The sequence below is a fragment of the Talpa occidentalis genome, unplaced genomic scaffold (genome assembly GCF_014898055.3).
Source record: "Talpa occidentalis isolate TD23 unplaced genomic scaffold, MPIMG_talOcc4v2.1 talOcc4.2, whole genome shotgun sequence".
NCBI lineage: Eukaryota > Metazoa > Chordata > Mammalia > Eulipotyphla > Talpidae > Talpa > Talpa occidentalis.
Window position 1 is genome coordinate 100,403,536 of NW_023602073.1, and position 15,685 is coordinate 100,419,220.

Consider the following 15,685-nt stretch of genomic DNA (forward strand, 5'->3'; position numbering starts at 1 on the left):
TTATTTATTCTTCTTCCTTCACATTTTTTCTGGTTATTTTTTTGTAAGTTAATTTTCTAATCTGTGTCTGTCAATTGTTTCATCAAGTTGTGAAATGGAAACTTTGGGATTCTGATTGCAAAAATAATGAATATATTGATCGAAGGGGGTATCTATGTCTTTAAACTTCGATTTTTCACACCTGAAACAAGGTATGAATATCCATTTATCAAAGTCTGTGTTTGAGTGCATCAGTAAAATACAGAATTCTTCCTATAGGTCCTGCACATTTTTAAATTTATTCTGAATTTAGAGTTTGCCTTTTCAAAGAAAATATCTGATAGTTTGTATATTAATTGTGTTACTGGTAAATATGCTGTTTGCTTCACGAGTTCTGTTTATTGAGTTTTCCCACCCTATGCTGTTGCCATGCCACAGGTGAATGCTCAGTGTGGACTTAATCTGTTCCCCATTACCCCTGTGTTCTGACTTCCAGTTGAGCAACTAAGGAAAGGATTTCTCTAGTATTCTAGAAAAAAAGTCATTTACAATTTACAGATAAGTGACTCCTGTGCTACAAGAATTGGGTTGAATTCTCCCTTAATGGTCTCATTGATCATTCACTTAAAACTTAAGTTTAAGGACTTTTCAGGTTATAAGTTCATTATCGATTCAATTGTTTAGCTTCCTAAAGAAAGGAGAGGGAGAGCTGCATGTGCTAACCACTACAGCCAAGGACTTTTTACTTTTAAAATTATTTCAACAGGTATTGCACCACCTATTGCAAGAATCTGTAATATAGGTTATTTTTCCATTTTGTTGACACATTGCCACATTGTTAAGAATTATGAAGAGATTTAAAAAATATCCTCTGTCGGCTCTGTTGCATGGGTGGATCTTTTCTCTGCATAGGTATCTTTAGGCCTCAATTTATGGAATCTGGTCTAAGCAATATCAGAGTTTTACATAATTCTTTATTAATGATCTCCTGGCTATTGGCTAACTGCCAGATCAGAGAAGATTGACAAGGAGTGTCTCTCTGGGTACTTTGCTATTTAACTACTCTTAACTGTCTGATGTCCATATTCTCTTGTTATTGACATAACAGGAAGTGAGGCTTCAATTAGAACAAGTATGTTTAAATCAAATCCCTAAAACTAAGAGTTATTAGGGAGAGAATTACAGGAGTTTTAACTTAGTATTTTGACTATTATTTCTTCTTATATTTTTTGCTTCAAGATTACATGTGAAGTTTTTTATAGTATAAGATAGATACCTTTAAAACATTTTGTTAATTTCTCAGTTTTTTTTTAAACTGAGAGTTGTGTTCTCCCTTTATTAGAACTATTTCTAATAAATAATTTATTATTTTTATTTTATTTATTTTATTTTATTTTCTCCTGTTTTCTCATTCTTGAATGTGGAGATATCATTTATAAGCCTGCCATTTGCCCAAATAGCACATGGAAAAAAACATTTTTAATGTTTGCTCTGAGTACACCTGAATATATTTTTCAGAATATTTCCTCTCATGTTTTAAAATAGAAAGCAACTAACATAAACTTAGTAATCTCACAATCTAAAATGAATTGGAAGGAAGTTAAGTCATGGGCAGGCCTAGTAGGATAATTTAATCTGTGCAAAATTTCCTCTCTATAATTTGTGAAGTTGCTGTTCCAGAGATCAGAGCTCTCTACCTCTCATTTTCACTTGGCCCTGTTTTCACTCTATCTGGTAGTTGTATCTTGGTACCTGTCCTTTGTTACAACCCAAACCACTGGGGAGAATAGTGGTGGATCAGGGAGAAAAACACTACCTGTTGGTAGCAACATTTTTTTGTCTCCAGGTATAGGTAACTCAGAACACTGTTGATCAGAGCAAGGACTGGGATTCTAAACTGGTGTCCCGTGCTCATGCTATTATGTGTCATTGTCTTTATCCATCTCTGCTGGAAATTGTGAAATGCCCAAATCTCCTGGATTTTTTCTATAATGTCACACATTACAATCCCAGGAAAAATAAGCAATGAGTGTTCCCTTGATTTGTGTTCACATGAATTATACTGTTCAGAGTATACTGTTTACTTACTCATGGTTGCTAAAATTATGCTGGATTTTCACTATTTTTAAAATGTTCCTTTGGGCATTTTGTCATTGATTATGAAGTAAATGAATGTTGGATTGGCAAAGGGACTAGGTATACCAATACTCAACTCATTTACTTTTCTGGAAGTCATCACTAATAGCTATCCATTCACAAATCTAAACCCTCATCAATTTTTATTTTTCAGAGGTTTTTTTTTTTTTTTTTTTTTTTTTTTTTGTGGGACCCTCGCAGGTGGTCGGGGATCGAACTGGCGCTGCAGAGGCTGCGGGCAGCCTCACAACCCAGTGCTCAACCTCTGCGCCACTAAGGGAGGCCCTGCCTGAAGTTCTTAATGGAGATTTTACTCAACTGATTTCAGATGTACTGTATTTTCGCCTAGAAATAGACATACATGTTACCCAATGATTAAGGCTTTGTCTTCACTTTTTTTTCCTCTATATTTTCCATATACAATTTCATCCACTTTTGTAGTTTCAGTTCACCTTTGTGGGTAATTCTTACTCTTACTACCCACACTTGCATGTCTCTTAGACTCAGATTCAATCATTTAGATGAATACGTGATCCTGCCTTTGATGTTATGGCGATAATAACTTAAAGTCAAATAATCGCCAAAACTTGAGTTCACCCTCTTCTACCTTCCCAAACCTATTTGTCTACTTTTTCATCCATCTATTCATCTATACATTGTTCATTGTTGTTTTTATTGAATACTTTCTTTGTATAAGGTCCTGTTGGTGGACATATATTATTGAAAATGACAGACAACATCACTCTTCTGAGGAAGTTTGCACACAATTAGGAACAAGCATGCACACAAGTAAACAGACAAATATGAACAACATGATAAGTGCCAAGATATGATGAGTTGGGATAGATTGGAAAGAAAGGGGTGATACCTTAGGAGCCAGGGAAATCTTCCTAAAGGAGGTAATGTCTAATCTAAGTAAAGCTGAGTAGTAATTTAGATATGTAAAGGAGAAAAGGAGACAGTGTTCCAGTTACACAGAACAATAAGTATGAAATTTTAAAAAATTGTAGCAAAACAAGCAAGCCTAGGAATAGAAAATAGTTCTTTATAGCTAAAGTGCAAGGGGTATGAAGTAATGAGTTTGGGGAAGGTAATTAACAGCAAAATCCTTAAAATTCTTTAGGTTGTGTTGAAGAGTTTCTACTTTATCCTGAAAAAAACAGAGAAAGTATTGGAGAATTGTAAGGAAGGGAATTACAAGATCAAATTTCGATTTTTAAAAAGGTCATCTTGACTATTGTGTGGTTGTATTCAAAAGGCAAGGGCAGAGGAAATATCAATTAGAATCAAATGAAAGGTGATGAAATCTTTGATTGAGATATTGACATTAGAGATGGAGAACAACTAAGGCCTTTTAAGTATATTTTGGAAAATGTGGTGAATTCTTTGATTAGAGACTGAAAGCTAAAAAGAGAATGATTATTGCCTTGAGCAATGGGCCATAGAAGGATATCTTTGTGGACAAGTCTTACTAGGAATTCTAAATATTCTCCTTTTCAAAAAGTGATATTTTCTGTTCTACCTACATGTTAAAGATGGTTTTCAGAATTAAAAAAAAAATTAGTGTGTCTGAAAATGTTTTGAAAATTATAAAATAAATATGACTAAAATATAAAACAATCTGTTATTTACATTGCTATTACTATTCCAGGAGTATGTTATTAGTACTACTGCTAATTTTATTCTTCTTTACTGAGAATTGCCACTTGATTTAGATATGCAGCAATTCAGCCAATCACTAATTTAAAGGTTAATTTCTTCAATCAGAGTATTTAACACCTGTGGTGAAATGTCTGTTAATGTATTTTGATGAATAATTCAAAGAACATATATTTCACTGAGAAACTGTTTATTTCCCTGTTTATGGTAGGAGAGGTAGTAAGTGAATTAGATAGTGTCTGAGTCTAGTTGATCAAATTATTGTTCCTTTACTGAAGTGCAAAATTAATGTGTGCTTACTATACAAATGCAAACCATTCTTAAGTATACATATATATACATATATGTATATATATGTGTGTGTGTGTGTGTGTGTGTGTGTGTATATATATATATATCTACAAAATTGAAACTCCAGTTCCCAGAAATAGCCACTCTTAGAAGTGCTTGGTATGTTATTTCTAGAAATTTGTTCTATACTTACACATGTTCAGTTTTTGTTGTCAACATACTTCTGTTTTTCTGTGTCTCTGTCTTTCTGTCTCTTTTTTCACCTGTTTGTGTGTGTTTATATATACATGCTATATATAAATTATATATTATATATATGTATATATTATGTATATATTATATATACACATGATTTATATAAATTAAATGTACATATAGATATAGCAGTGCACAGCATAATGAGACCCCCAAAATGTCCACAACCTATTCCCCAGAACCTATGGATATTACCTTACATGACAAAAAAGAATTTGCACGTGCAAATATGGTTAAGAATTTTGAGATGGGGAGATTATCTTGAATTATTTGCTGGGGTCCAATACAATTACATGAGTCATTAAAAATAGAAGATGAAGGCAAAAGAGCAGGTCAGAGGAATGGGAGGAATATGAGAAGGACTCTTGACTTGCCACTGCTGGATTTGACAATGGAAAAAGAGCCCCTATGCCAAATAATGCCATTGTGTATAGAAACCAGAGCCTGCCCTCAGTTTACAGCCAGCAAGAAAATGCAGACCTCAGGCATGCACCTGCAAGAAACTTAATTCTGCTCACATATTGAATAAGCAAGGAAACAGAATCTCCCCTAAAACTCCAATAAGGAAGTGATCATGCTGCTGACATCTAGATTTTGTCTAAGGAGATTCAAGTCTCATTTCCAGCCTATGGAACTATAACATAATAAATTTGTGTTGTTTAAGTCACTAATTTTTGTGGAAACTATATGTATGTAGTCCTATAACTTTCTACATATTTCTACATAGTTGCTCAACTTTCATTTTCTTTTAAAATACGCATGGGGCCTCCCTGGTGGTGCAGGCGGTTGAGCGCTGCATTGTGAAGTTGTCCACAGCCTCTGCAGCGCCGGTTCAATCAGGGTTGGCCGGGGAGAATCCCACATGGCAGCAGACCTCTCCTGTTTCTCCCACTGCTCCCCTCAGCAGTGTATTTTGTCAATCTGCCTGTTCTGTTCCCCACTCTGTCTCTGGTGAATCCTCTCACCCTCCTGCGCATATGGCCTGTACCCCAGTTCTTGTATAAATAAACAAATACTTTAAAAAATCCTGCTCTTAAAAAAAAATTAAATACACATGGACCCATTTTCCTGTTATTTACAAAGAGAGTTCACTTATATGCACAACTTTGCAAATTAAGGGTATAATTTTGCAGGAGAAATTGCTAACACAGAAAATAGATATACTTTATCAGATGCTGCCAAATAAAGAAACTTCCAAAGTTTCTTTCAACTAATATTTCACCAAAAATAAAGTATCCATAGTTCACATCCTTGCTGCCAAAACTAGATATTATCAGTCATTGTATTGTCGTGGTCCTTGGCTCCTACAGGAATCAAAAGTGCTTTTATGGATTTGAGTGTCATTTATTCTTTGTCTGAATCTCACATGTATTCTAATGTGACTAAATAGAGGTGGACACATGATTTTTTTAAAAAAAAAGATTTATTTATCCATGCATACAATAACTGGGGCACAGGCCAGAGGCACAGGGGGCAAGAGGACTCACCAGAGACAGAGTGGGGAGCAGAACAGGCAGACCGAAATACACTGCTGAGGGGAGCAGCAGGAGAGACATGAGAGGTCTACTGCGCCATGCGGGTAGCTCCCTGGGCAGCCGGATCAAACTCATGCTGCATGGGCAATCGACAGCCCCACAGTGCTGTGCTCAACCCCTTGCACCACCAGGGAGGCCTCACACATGGTTTTTTAAAACGATCCTCTTTACCTGTATTCTCTTAGTATCTGTGAAAGATCAGCAGTAAAAATTATGTCAGAAAAAAATTTAAAGACACTTTTGAACAAAAAGGTCCATACTCCTGAGTCTCAAAGTTTTGTGTTGCGCTCAACTGATGGGACATTTGACTATTTATGATCATTTGGACACTTTATGTACCACAGCTCATGATGTTGCTACACTTATCCTGACTCCAGTGTTTCTCCGTCTCTTCCTCCCTTCACTATCCTTCTCTTCATAAGTTTCAAAACTATTAGTTCTTAAGTAGTTTAAATAAAAACATCTGTTTGGAATGATGTATAAAATCTTGTTCGACTAAGAAAAATGCTGTCCAGCTGAACTTTAATATCCTTTCACAAGTAAAATACTGATTAAACAAAACTTCAACAAAGCCCTAATATTATCAAAAGGACAGCTAATAAGCCTAAGTCAGTCAACAAGTTTTCTGACCTGCAGGTAAGTGTAATTAAAGGATATCACTGAGTTGCCCAAAGTAGGAACTATGAAAAAATAAAAGCAAACCCTCAGGTTTTGGGGCCAAGGTCCCAGAGGGAGAACTAGGAAGACAAGAATTTTCTAAGGTGTTTGAACATGTGTAGGAAGGAATCTAACTCAAAAGACATAAAGAACTGTTGGAGAAAATGTGAAGGACAAAATATTTTGTTCTTTCATAAAACCAATTAAAAATTTCCTTATCTCATTTTATAAAATAAATAATGTACTCATGAAAAAAGTTTTTGAAGTCAGTATTTTCTCAGTTTTGATATTTCTTTCTACACTTCTCCTGAAGCTATGATACATAAAAATCTATCTTGCAACAAATTTTAAGCCCACAAAAGTAGTTAACTGTATCTTTAAGGTTGCATTTTTAATACATCTTTTGGGGAGCACATTCTATTTTTTTTAATGAATAGTATTACTATTGAAAGATGGTAAATTTACAGACATAATTCTTTTTTCTACTGTAAAGTTGATAATGTAAGTTCAGGTTTTCAAACCTAGTCTCCCAGCCAGGACTTGGTCCCAGGCTGCAGCGGCAGCACTGAGTCCCAGCCACTAGACCACAGGGTTGGTGTCTCACGAAGTCGCAGCAGGAACTTCACTGACTCTCAGACAAACAAGTGAAAAGAGGCATATTTGTTTAGAGAAATAGATATAAGAAAAAGTTTATTAAGGAGAAAAAGAACAGAAATAAAGTGGGACTCCTAGGCTGATGAGTCAGGCCATGGAGGGACAAGGAAGCTGCTGTGGAGTCGTGCCTCAGGGAATATACACCTTCTTTCCCTAATTATTCTAAAGCCCCATCAGTCTTTGTGATTTGTTAGTTCTCTGTGGTCCCACTCACTCTGTCTTAATGTCCCTGAAATTTGTTGCCCTTATCTCTGGAGCTTTCCTTTTTTTTTGGAGGCTTTTTCCTATTCTATTCTGACCCTAGAAGCTGTCCATTTGCCCTATAACTCAAAATCATAATGGTAATTCTATAAGTTCTGCTTCTATTGTTATATATTTTTTCAATTTAAAAACATGATTAAGCATTATACTCAGAATTTATTTTGGAAAAAAAAAAGCGAGTAGAAAAATATGACCACCAAGTTATCACATACACAAATAAATGCTTTGGTCAATTAAGAATTAAATTTTGATCACTAAATATATTTGATTAAGTAAACATACTTGAAACTTGCCACATTAAAGGTGTTGAGGTAGGTGCTATATAAATATACAGGTGAATGAAGTAATCCTGTCTGAGAGGAGCATAAATTCTCTTGAGAATTAAGACATATAAATATAGTTGAAGTAATTCAAACAGTGCTAAGTGGATAATTAATATAAACCATACAGTGTATATCTCCATATTTCTCAATACATGTCAGGTTCTTAGAAAGCAGAGACTGCATATGAATTGATATGACAGTAGGCACCCCACCAAAATAGTGAATAAATGCATATCAAATAAAACAATTATCATAATATTAACATATTGAGCGATCTCAACAAATCAAAACGAAACAAAACATCCAGAATAAGATTTTGTAAATAAAAACTTTAGGCTATAACTATGTAATTACTTTTAACTCTAAGGATACATTTTTTATATATATACAAAATTTTATTGTTTTACCACTGATTCATATTTTCAGGATCAAAATGACGTTGGGCCAAGAGGTCAAACACAGAGAGACTAACCATCTGGATCAATATGATAATCGTCAGGAAATGTTTTGCCTCATAGGGAGGTCTTAGGGCTACAGACCTGTGACAAGTTGACATGTGGTTTATGTAAAGTTAGAGCTCTCTATAACTTGGGGGCACTGAGGGTTGCCATGGGGAAAGGGAAGTTGTTCCAAAGGACAGAGGGCTGATTGAGGGATTGACTGTGCAAAAGTATCTTGGAGTCCCAGAAAAAGATTGTTGCAGTGAATCCTAAAAAAGCCTCTAATAAAGAGTAAAGAAGGTATCCTAGCCTGTGTGGCAGTATGTCAAGGAATGTACAGATCGGAGTTAAGATATAATGTGCCAACACCAGCTTCTTTTTTACTTACATTACAATTCAAAAATTTATGTGGGATGGAGTAAGACTAGATTCTTTGCTTTCAAGATGCTGTTATTACTTAGGATCTTTGTGTCCATATGGTGGAAACATTAGAGCACTAGGGGGAAAGGTGAGAGTTTGGATCTTTGAATTGTTTGCTGCTCTCAACTGGAAGCTTTGTTGGGGACTTTTGGCAGCTAAATTCTTTTCAGGCCAAACTGTGTAAGGGACTCATCTTAAAGTTCATATGAAAGAGCAAAGAGCCAAGAACAGTTAAGGCGGTTTTAGGGAAAAATCATCTGATAGTGGGACTGGTGAAATGTTTATGTACATCGAGTTGAGTACATGGGTTTTCATTGTGTTATCTATACTTTCCTGTGTCTGAAATATTTCACAATTAAAATTTAAAACTATTAGAGCGAAATAAAAGAGAATAGGGTGTGATCTCAGCTTGAGAAGACTCTTGCAAACAAAAAACAAAAAGTTTAAAACACTACAAAAATTTTAAATCAAGTAAGAATCCTTAAAATATAGAGCTTTTGCTTATCAAAAAACACCATGAAAAGTTGACAATTTATAAACTGAGAGAAGTTATTTGCAACTCATAAAATTGACAAGACAGAAGTATTTAAACTTTAAAAATGAAGATTATCACATAATGGAATACTATTTTTAAAACGATGAAATGCTGCCACTTGCAACAACATGGATGGACACAGAGGGAATTATACTTAATGAGATAAGCCAGACAGGAAAAGACAAACACTGTATGATATCACTCATATGTGGTATACAGAGAAGATAAACAATTGAACTAAATAAAATAAAAACAAAAATAAACTTTTGGACAATAAGACAAATTTATATTTACTAAAAGGGAAGGTCGAGGTGGCTGGTTAAGTCAAGACAAAGGGGACATGATGATTTTCAGCAGTAAATAACTGAAACTTATATAATGTTAAAATGGGAAGTTCCGTTAATAGAGAAATATCTTGGGCCTCCCCAGTGGCGCAGCAGTTAAGCGCTGGGTTGTGAAGCTGCCCTCAGCCTCTGCAGTGCCGGTTCAATCCCCGGCTGCTCCCCAGCCACTGGAGGAGGGTCCCCCATGGCGCGCAGACCTCTTCTGCCACCCGCTGCTTCCCTCAGCCGTGTACTTCGGTCCTTCTGCCTGCTCTGCTCCCGGCTCTGGCTCTGGTGAATTCTCTCACCCTCCCGCGCTTCTGACTTTACCCAGTGCTTGTTTAAATAAATAAATAAATAAATCTTAAAAAAAAAAAAATAGAGAAATATCTGGCAATTATTTTTTAAAAGCAAACAAGTCAATAAAAAAAGCCTAAATTAAGAATAGACATTTTGTAGAAACCCAAATAGCCACTAAGCATATATAAAAATGCATTTCCCCACTGCAAGGGTGGAAATGCAAGTTAAAAGAACCTACCAAGCAAAAATTTAAAACTCTAACAAGAGCAGGTGTTATAAATAATGAGTCTGCTTAAACCATTTAAAAAGCATCTCAAATCCTGTATATGTAGTGAAAAAAGAAATTAAAGGGAGAAATTATGATTCAGTGCTTAAAATACAACACCAAGATAACTATATTCTTAAAGGATCATAAAATACAACTATTTTCAGGAAAAGCAAAGAAATTAATAAAATTTATCATAATGGTTATTTCTGGGCAAGAGAGAAAGAGATGCTTTTGGAGAGGCCTTTCTAGAAGCCTTCAAAAATATCATTGTTTTTCTGTACCTTCTCCCCTCTGGCGGGGTACTTGGGTATTCTTTGTGATGTGTACATAAAGGAAACATTCAGGGCCTCCCTGGTGGTGCAAGTGATAAGATGCAACCTATGAAGTAATCCGCAGTCACTACAGCACGAGTTCAATTCCTGGCCAGGGAGCTACGCACATGGTGCTGCAGACCTCTCCTGGCTCATCCTCTGCTCCCCTCAGCAGTGTATTTCAGTAGATCTGCCTGTTTTGTTCCTGTAGTGGCCAGAATGGGCCACTGAGCAGGTTTTCTGATCCAGCAAACCGGGTAAAGGAGGAGTCCTGAAGCCATAGTAAAGGAGGAGTCCTGAAGCCATAATATAACTACCAGTATATTCGAGGTAAAAGCAACTTCTGAGCGCTTAATAGCAAAAACAGCTGTCCTGGATCGGGGGAAATTATAAAATTGGTTTCTAAGAGAGGAGCAGGTCACTTCTGGCTGGGAAAAATGGGATGAGAGCGCAGCAACCACTCCACTCTGCCCCTTTTCACCACTTGTTGGTGACTTGGTGAAGGCCACGCCCCTTCCAATTCACACAGACGGGAGCCCCGCGCCCTCAGGCCCCGCCCTAGGCCCCGCCCCCATCCTGCGTCTCGCCCTCAGGCCCCTCCCCCAACTCCGCCCCCAGCCCGCCAAGCGCCCTCAGGCCCCGCCTCCAGGGCTCCCGGAATGCTCCGCGTCAGCCTTTTTAGAAGGCGGGGCCGGCCGGGCTGGCCTGTGCGGGTCAGCGCCCGCCCTCCTCGGATCGCCGATGCTCTGGCGGCGGAATTTCTGCTGGTGGCGGGGATCCGGGACCCTGGTGAGTAGTTGCAGGTCTCTGGGTTCCAAAGTCGCGACTACGGGAGCACGGGGTCCCCCTCTCGCCTGCGCGCCCTCTCGCCCGCCCTTCTGCTCCCGCTGTCGTGCCGGGGCCCTGTGACTCCTGGTCGCTGCGGAGGCGGGAGTCGGGGAGCGGCGGTCCCCGCGTCCCCTGGCACCCCTTCTGCGGCTCTTTTATTATTATTCTCTGTTGTTTTTATTGCCTTTTACCGTTTCGTGCCGACCCCGCTGGGCTCCTCTCCTCTCCAGAGCGGAACCTCCAGGTGTCCAGGTGTCCCTTTCACTCCCCAGCAGGTCAGCAGTTCTGGGGCTCGCGAGCTTCCCTCGCCTCGGCCTGGCGTCCCCCACACTGGGCCTTGCGCCCCAGGGGAGAATGGAGGAGTCGGGGCCCCACGGGCTTGGAGTCTAGTGGGAAGTGTGTTTTGTGGTCCCCTGGCGCCCAAAGAGGCGGAGTTGGTGGTGGAAGAGGTGGGGAGGGAGAACGCAGCATTTGCTGTTAGCCACGTGATGGGTATTAAGCTCAGAATTTAATTTAATTTGAGCTTGACTTGGGCTACAGTTTATGGAGTAGGTAACATTGTTTTCCAGATCCGTGATCTTTAAAGGAAAACGTGGCCGCGTGTCAGTTGTTTGTTGTGCTCTCTAAACTTTAATGTGTGGTTGGAAGGTGAAATTGCAAGAAAGCAAGGGCTTGAGTTCTAGAGCCATACTTGGTCTGCTGCTTGTTCATTGTTTAACCTTCTATTTGTTAGCCATTTGCTGGCACGAAAATGCTGGAAAACGTCTAACTTCTCTGTACTTCGGTTCCATCAGCTGTAAAATGGTGTTAAGACGTTCTGCTTCACAGGTGGTTGTGAGGATTGAAATGGAAGGATTTTTTTTGCTTAATTGAATTTGTTAACCCAGGTGTACAAGTGTTTACACTAAAATTGACCTGGTTAGGGAAACCTTAATACAGAAAGTGATTTTGAAAGTCCCAGGTGTGTTTTCTAAGGTGGTTTATCTTCAGTGGCTTCTTAGAAAATTAGGAGAAAACATTAGACGTTCTATGTTTTCAGAATACTGAAGTTAGAGGGTAAAATCCTGACTTTTTCTGAGTAATAGGGTAACAATACTTTTTGAATTAATGACTCCTATCCCATTGCTTCCGGATCGCTCAGCTCTTGTCTGAGAGATTAAGTCAAGTATATACAGCTGATGACTTACAATGATGTCCACCTGAAAACTAGATGTTACAAGTCAATGTTACTTCAATTAAAAAAAAAAAAGCACAAAACAGAAACCATAGAGTTCAAAAGTGTCCATTATATATAACTTCTGTGTATTTTAGTAATGTAAACTACCCTCTGAAGACTTACAAATTTTTGTAAGTCAGGGCTTGAGTAGGTTTCTGTTTTGTAACCTGACATCTGCAGTTGGAATTTTTTTTCTTTTAGATCACTTCTGAAACCTCTTCTTCCGCTCATTTTTTTTTTTCCCCGAGATTATTAGACCTGTTAGGTATCTCAGTGATCATTGTGACTTACTATATTGGACATAATTTTTATTAAAAGGACTTTTAAATTGAGTCTCTACATATACATATAAACACATGACTCTTCCTATATAACATGTTCCATATAGATTATAAACATGTTAATCAGTAGAATCTGTTCATAGATATATTCCCTAAAATATAACAGTGTCAAAAACAAAAGGATCAGGAATTAAATTGTTTAACCTGAAAACTTAATGGTCACTGTGTCTAAGACATAATTGGGTTATAATAAAGTATAAAGATAAGGATTGCATTTCTGGACCTTAAGAAACAGTCTAGTAGAGGATATAATGCATGCAAATAAATAGCGTATTTTGATACATAAAGAAATGCCAATTTTAAAAGTAGGAAATAGGACAATAGAATATTTAAAAAAAATAAGTACTTATAACTTTGGTGTCATTAGGAAAGGCAACCTTTCAGTTTTGTTTTGAGGAATTAGTAATCCATAAAAAATAGACATTTATAAGGAATGAACTGTCGATTATTAATTGATTACTAGACATCCATAATAACCATAAATAATTGCATATTTATTCAATATTACACTAAGCCAGAAATAGTTCTGGGAATATTATAACTCATTTCATCCTCAAAAAAATATTATGAGTAAGGTAATAACATACCTATGAGAAAAGGAGGGAAAAATCAGGTTACTGTATGGGTGAAATAGCTAAAAAAAAAAGCAACAGCTAGAATTTAAACTCACGTATTTGAATTATAAAGCCTATACTTATAATAATAAAAAAATCAAAACTTATTTAGGTTGAGATGACTTATGGTAAGTGAGATATGGAGGCTGGAATAGCGCTCCAGTGGATTATCTATAATGATCAACATTTTTCAATTGAATTACTTAAATGATTATGATAAAAAAGAGGGACCAGCTTAAGTTATATTTACAGGTAAAATGGGAAAAAAGGTGACTTACACAAATGGATATTTTGTGTTTTGTTTTCATGCATAAATCAGGAAAATTAAATGTAGTTTCAGAACTATTTTTTTCCTCTATCACTTTTGTTTTTAGATCCAATTAGTATTGTTTGATTTAAATATACATTTACATTTTCATGTACACTATTTTTCATGAGTCACAGAACAACTTTATCAGTAAACATGTCCTTTTTAAAGAAGACATTACATGAATTTACTCAGGGTCATAGAACTAGTTCATCATGGCTGATTTGAACTTTTATCATCGGATTCCAAAATCAATATTCCTTTCATTATATATCCTGGCTCTTCCATGCGTTTCACCTTTCAACTGGTCAGCATTTCAAAAGTCAGTCTTACTAATTTATTTTAATTTATTGTTGTTTTTTTTTTTTAAGATTTATTTATTTATACAAGCACTGGGTACATGGGAGGGTGAGAGAATTCACCAGAATGGGAAACAGAACAGGCAGAAGGATTGAAGGACACTGCTGAGGGGAGCAGTGGGCGGCAGGAGAGGTCTGTGCGCCCTGTGGGACCCTTGCCTGGTGGCCGGTGATCTAACCCGCGCTGAAGAGGCTGTGGGCAGCTTCGCAGCTCAGCGCTCAGCCGCTGCGCCACCGGGGAGGCCCAGTCTTACTAATTTCTGAAACCAGTAAATATTTCTCCTATACTCTGATTCATCAATATTCATATCATTGATGATCAAATACCTCCCCCAAACAAATTTTTCTTCTTAGGAAGTATTGTTCTGATTTTAGTAAACTAAGTAAGAGCGTATCACAGTATTTTCTCACACAGAAGCAATCATACGTATTTTTATTTTCTAATTGTATTTTTAATGTAATTGACATCATATCCATAAATATCTTTTCTACTCCATGGCTTATCAAACCTCACTTTCTTTAAGCAAAGGAAGAATTTGATTATGTACCGATAATTTGGAAATTTTAGAACAGGTAATAAAAGAACAAAATGATTATGTCATCCTTTGTACCTGTCCACAGGACTTCTGTATTCCATACATGGGATTCACACTCAGGAATTGTGCAGTGCAGAGTATGTGTGAGTTGGCCCTTTGCAGAAATAAGCAGATATTATTAGGTTAATAGCTCATGTACTTCAGTTTGTTGGTGGTTACCTTTTTTTGTTTTATTTTCAAATAATTTCAGACTTGCAGAAAATTTTAAAAATAGTGTAAATAGTTCCTATATTTGCCAATATTACTATATATAGTAATTCCTATGTATTTTTCCTACAGTCACCATGTGGTAATATTTTACCACATTACATTATCATTACACACACATGCACTTATGTATTTATTGTATATAATTATATATTATGTGTGTATAAGATATATACAATGTATGTGCACATATGTATATATGTAGAAAAGTGTGCATATATATGGCTGTATATGTATGATATATATGTAGATATGGGTGTGTAATATTTTGCTTGATGGTTTCTCATGATAAGAACCATACCACAGTAATGTCGCAGTAGTTATTCTGTGTTCTTAGGGCATCCTCTTAGGAGACTCATGATACCTACTTTTGCAAAATATTTTGATCACTTGTTCCATATATTTTTGCTGCTGTCTGCACTAATTTACTGTTTCCCTTTGTAATAGGTGTCTTTGGGGGAGGTACTTTGCCAATATGTAGATATCCTGTTTCTCATTAAACTTTGACTCCTTTATTTAATACCCATTGAATCTTGCTTAATAGTTTTGATAGTTGTTTCTGTTTGATAGTTGTTATGGTAGTTGCAAAATAGTGATATTCTAATTTTGTTATTCCATAGTTGGCATTTGAATATGAGGGGTTTTTTTTTCATTACATTTATTTTTGCATTTAAAGAAGTGCAGTATAAATTCATGGATTCTTTAATGCCTATAATTTATGACTCTTATTTCTTATTGTGATGCTGAAATTACCTCATTTAACCAGTGGTTGCCCCATCAAGTTAGCTATTGTGCTTTATGGACATCACTCCTACCTTTTATTTAGTACTTTCTTTCTAGCACGATGTTCTATGTTCATCTTGTTCCTAA

General features: G+C 36.7%; 1 protein-coding gene across 1 annotated transcript in view; it reads left to right on the top strand.

Annotated features, from left to right (window-relative positions):
• Nucleotides 1–11,042: 11,042 nt before the first annotated feature.
• MANEA (mannosidase endo-alpha) overlaps nt 11,043–15,685 on the top strand; it is a 44,748-nt gene continuing 40,105 nt past the window's right edge. Inside the window, exon 1 of the mRNA XM_037520122.2 lies at nt 11,043–11,136. The gene's annotated coding sequence lies outside the window, so the exon portion shown is untranslated. The remainder of the gene's footprint in view (nt 11,137–15,685) is intronic.